Source organism: Tupaia chinensis, unplaced genomic scaffold (genome assembly GCF_000334495.1).
Source record: "Tupaia chinensis unplaced genomic scaffold, TupChi_1.0 Scaffold000361_2, whole genome shotgun sequence".
Lineage (NCBI taxonomy): Eukaryota > Metazoa > Chordata > Mammalia > Scandentia > Tupaiidae > Tupaia > Tupaia belangeri.
The window spans coordinates 3,314,828-3,320,525 of record NW_006159858.1 but is presented as its reverse complement, the minus strand read 5'-3'; positions in this window follow the sequence as shown (position 1 = coordinate 3,320,525).

The following is a 5,698-nucleotide window of genomic DNA, read 5'->3' as shown; positions in this document are numbered from 1 at the left end:
AGAAAGCAAGTCACCAGGTCCAGGACTTGAACCACAGTAGGCCATGTGGGAGTCAAGCACCCTTAATCACCATGCCACCTGTCAACCCCTGAGCACTAGCACATTTTTAGTAAAGCAAAGTAGCAGGTATTCAGAATTCAGAATAAATAAAAGAGCTCGCCCAGTTCATGAATGGATATGTTTGGGGTATGTATTTGTATTTTACATACTAAACAATCTGGTTCATCTTCTGTACAAAGCACCGTGTTAGGCAGGAATGGAGAAAACAAAGATAGGGAAGAAATCATTTCTGCCCTTAGGAAGTTTGCAATCCCTAATTCCCATCAGTAGGAGACTGGTTAGGTCACGGATGATTCATACATACAATAGAGCTCTAGCAGTCACGGAAGTTTGAAGAAATCTGCGCGCCCTGATCTGTAACAGTTCCCAAGATAAGTTAAATGACATAACCAAGGTGCAGAACAGTCTGTTAGCATTTATGGGGGGGGGGATGGAGAAAGGACACATATACACACATGCTGGTTATCAGGCCAGACAATAGCATGGAGATTAAGGCGACTGAATCCCACACAGCTGCCTACACAGTTTGAGTCCCAGACCCAGCAGATTGAAAAATGCAGCAGTTATGTGTGCATGCGTGCCCAAAACCCTAAAAGGAGAATGCAGGAGAAGGGATTGTAGAGTAGCCATCCCCTTTGGAAGTGCCTTCTCACTTTCTCTCTCCCTGTGACTGTCACCAGAGAGTGCACATACTCTTTAGCAAATTTAAAAAATAAAATAAATTTGAAAGGATATTTAGAACACTGACAACACTTTCCTTTAGTTCCTTCTGTGGGAGGAACTGCTGTTTTGAAAGACAGTGTGAAATTTACTTTTTTCTTGTGTACCTTTTTGTACTGTTTGAATGGTTCAACCATTTCCAAATAATGAAAAGGAGAATTTTAAAAGTATGTTTACAGGACTGGAGCCATAGTGCAATGGCAGTTAAGTGCTGATCATGGGGAGCCAGATCCCACATGACCAACCAGTTTGAAGCCTCAGGGACCTGAGGAACATGTGGGGCACATGTGTGCACATTCCTAAAATCTTGACGGGATGGAGAAATGGAGGAAAGAGATGATGGTGTGACCACAACTACTTGAAGGGTGCATTCCTTCCCTCTCTCTTACAATTAAAAAAAAAAAAAAAAGTAGATTTACAATGAAATGCAAGCCCTGGACACACGCGGGTATGAAGGTCTGGATGGTAAGGGGGTAGAAGGGTGTCAAGGTCAGAAGTCTCAGCTCCGCGGTTCTGCCCAGGAAGGTGGTGCCCTGAAGGGCCAGGTTTCTGTCTTGTATGGGCGTTGTACATAACAACACAGCTGGTGGGTGAACAGAAAGGGCTGGGAAGCACTCCCCAGCCTGTGCACAAGGTGGAGGAGGATGGAGGCATGGAGCAGAGGGGGCCGTGCGAGGGCGGTGTTGGTGAGCTGAGAAGCTGTTGGCCAGCCCCACATGTGTCCTCTTCCTGCCCCAAGATTGCTTTCACTGTCCTTCCCAGAAACTGTAACCTCCTACACAAAGAGCAAGAAAAGGGCAGCCTGAGTGGATCTGCCACATGCAGGAACCCCAGACCCGAGGACCGAGTGGCAGGGGTCAGGGGAGGCTGGATGACTTCACTCTGGTTCTGACAGCTGTTTCTGATTACTGGCTGAATGACTCACATTTCTTGTCAGTAATACAACTGTCTATTTTTATGTTTGATCACAATCGTCACCCCAAGCCAAGCCCATTTCTCACAGGCCTGGAACTGCTGATAAAATTGTCCTTGGCGTTTCAGGGTGGTAACTTGAAATGGAGAAGCCACGGCTCTTGTCTCTAGGACTAGGCTGGGTGCACATTACCCTGTGAGGACTCACCCTCCGTCCCTCGCAAATATTTACAAAAGAGCAGCGTGAGATAGACGGGAAGGAAGAACTTGGACTTTGAGGCCAGCCACATGGACCCAAATCTGGTTTTTCCACTTTCTAGCAGTGTTTAATTTCTTGTTGAATTAGCTTCTCTGAGCCTTGATTTTCTGGTCCATAAAAAGGGAACAGTAACACCTCTCTGTCACTCTGACAGAGTCATAACTTTGAGCAGTGGCAGATGGCTAGACCCAAGGGTTGGAGTTGCTAATTTCACAACAACAAGAAGCCTCAAGCCCCAAGCCTCTTCTAATGTAGCCAGATTGGGGGTTCAGAAAGGCATGGGTAGGAGGTAAGGATTATTTTTCTGCAATCCTCTCCCAGCTGTAGCAGAAGAATCTTGAAGTGTCTAAGGATCTTTTCTCAGTTTTCAAATAATGAAACAGACTGATTGGATATAGTGCCAGGCTTCTTATTGCACATTCTACCCATAGGATTGGGGAGGGGGGGCATTGCAGAAGAGAGAGGTCAAGTCTGAACTTACAGACTTGACTTCCCCTGGTGCATTAGAAGTAGGTGTGGGACCTGCAGAGGTATCACAGGGAGTTTCCTGTCTGCAGCTCATTTCCCGTTCCAGACCAGCTATCTGGATGATTGTTTTGCAATAGGTATGGCTCAGGGCAATAAAAAATGAGGCAACACTCTTCATCCTTGCCTTGGCAACACTATATTACCACCAGAGAAAACCATCACCAAAACCACACACAGGCATTGAGTTGGAGAAATGTACTCTACCCTAAGTATGAGGTCAAAAACTACCCTGAACACCCTACCTGGCCAAGTACTCAACACCGCAACAAGCCAATAAATCATCTAGTCTGGTGGCCAGACGGCATTAATCAGCACGTACATGCAAAAAGATTGAAGAAGAGAGTACTCCACACATCCGGCACTCGGTTGAAGAGAAGAACACAACTGATGCATTTGAAGCACCCATAATTCTTCCACACAGTCTCCTCTCTCTCCCCCATACCCCAGGGCCATCCCAGGCAGCCACTATTCTAAACTCCCTCATCATCATCCCTATGTGTCTTATAATTGTACACTGTACATACAAATTCGTAAACAACATATAGGACTCTTATACGTGTGTGGGGGGTGTATTCTAATCATTTATTAATTATATTTATTATTATTTAATTTGACCAGACAGAGACAGAGAGAATGGGAAAGTGAGAAAGAAAACTGCCAGGCCAGGGACTTGAACGGCAGTCAGCCATGTGGGAGTCCAATGCCTTAATCACCATGCCACCTGCCAGCCCCTTCCTTGTGTGTGCTTTTTACATTGTATAAGTTGCATCATAGTCTATGTTTTCTTCTATTTGCTCAGCATTAAGTTTCTGATTCCTATATTCGACCCATATGAGATTGCCACATTTGGTTGTTTCTGACCTAGAAGAATGGCAGTTTCATAGGGATCAACTTCGTGATTCTGGTTCAATTTGTTTCATAATTTGGTAGTATTTCTTTATATAATTTATTTAAACTTTTTAAACTTTCATTGGTGGGTACTGTGATTGTTTAGGTTGCTTCCTTATAACAATGCTGGTTCAAAACCGTTTCCATGTCTCCTGGTGCATGTGCAAGATTTTTTTTTTGGAGCACGGATTCAAAATTGGAATTGCTAGATCACACTGGCATGAATCTCCAACAGCTGTAATTTGTACTCTGAAGCAATCATGTTAACTTACATTTCTCCCTCCAAGCAGCGTCGTGAAGTTCCCTTCGCTCCATATCCTTGCCCATACTTGGTGCTGACAGATTTTTAAATGTCGTCAATACAATGAATATACAATAGTATCTCATTGTGGTTTCATTTTTGCAGTTATCTAATTGCAAAATGAGCACATGTTTTCATAAGTTTATCACTCATCCATAGGTCCTTTTCATGACTGACTTTTAGTGGCTTTTAAAAGAATTATTTTATTTAATTTTTATTTACTGTTATTATTTTTTAAAATTTGACCAGAGAGAAACAGAGAGAGAAAGCGAGAAAGCAAGCTGCCAGGTCTGGGACTTGAACTGCAGTCAGCCACGTGGGAGCCCAGCACCTTAACCACCACACCACCTGCCAGCTCCAATTGGTTTATAGTTTTTGCCCATCTAACTGAATTGTTTAATTTTGTACAGGTTTGTAGAAGATTATAGATATAGCTACGTGTACATGTACTAGAAGGTACCTAGAAAGTCCTCCCAGTGGGGTAGCCCTTAGCCAAGGAGGGAGGGGAGATGGCACTTGCAAAAATAGTTTCCTTCCCTCCAGCTGAATGGAACTCTGGGACATGATTTCCACTCCTGAGTGCACTAGCAGGGCCAGGCTGAGAGATCATACACAGCCTCCTCCTGGCCTGGTTTCTCCCTTTCCTGTCCCAAGCAAATCACCGGACCGGGAACCTCCTCTCAGGGTCTGCTTCTGAGCACCTGGCAGAAGATGAGCATTTGGGGACCTCTGCGTTGTTCTTTTTTTAAGAAAGAAGATACAGTAAGGTCTGAGTGCCAAGGGGAAAAATCTGGTAGGGGAGTGTTGGTGGAGCAGGAGAGAGAATGGGCAGTGGGAGGGATGCCCAAGTACACTGCATAGGAGGGTCCTGCACAAGTGGCGGGCTGGCTCCTGAGCAGGACAGACAGCACCCACACACACTACTGGAGAGAGGACAGCAAATAAAGACCAACACGCAAGCTAGTCAGTAGGCTTGCTGATGGAACATGGACACCACGCTGATCACATCCCTCAGTGAGATGAGTGAGACCAGGAGATGAAAGTGAGGAGAAGGAGGAGCCAACATGTGGTATAGTGGTTAAGGTGCTAGATCCCACAAGGCCAACTCCAAAGTTCAAGTCCTCGACCCAATGGTCTGAAAAACAAGTGGGGTGCATGTGTGGGGATGCCCAAAATCCCAAGAGGAGAATGGAAGAAAAGGGATTGAAGAATGGTCATCTCCCTGGGGGGGTGATTTCTCACTTTCCCTTTCTTGCTGTCTCTTCTGGCAAGCACACTCACCCTATAGCAAAATATCTGAGAGCAAACTGAGAGTCTGAGATGAAAGAGGTGTGAAACCAAGAGAGCAGAAAGGTGACATACCTAGGGGGAGGTCACAGGACTACTGGAACCACTGAAAGCTATTCGAGGTTTACAGTCATTGATTTTATGCAAGACTAATCTGCAATGCTGTATGTTTTCACACCAGCCACACCCAGGGATTCGAATACAAACTTAGAGTAAGCAGATCCTACAGTTTGAATGTGTCCCTCCAAAACCATGTGTTGGAAACTTAATCTCTAATGTAGCAGTGTTGGGAGCTGGCACCTACTGAAAGGTGTTTAGATCATGAGCACTCCATCCTCATAAATGAGTTAATGCTAATTTTTTATTTTCTTTCTTTTTTTTTTTTTTTTTGAGAGAGATTTTTGCTATAGGGCCCATGTTCTTGCCAGAGAGACAGAGAAAGATGGAGAAACAGAAAGCAAGGGATCACCCCCTAGGGGAATGGCCACACCACAATCCCTTCTCCATTCTCCTCTCAGATGGGCATGCAAATACACACTCACACACACTCGATTTGAGTTTAAAGCCACTGGGTCCAGGACTCAAACCACAGTCAGCCATGTGGTAGTCCAGTGACATAACCATTACACCATCTCCTGGTCCTGCATTAATGCTTATTATAAAAAGGCATGAGACTGCAAGTTCAATCCTTGCTCTCTCTTGCCTTCTCTTTGCCCTCCAACCATGGGATGATGCAGTAAGAA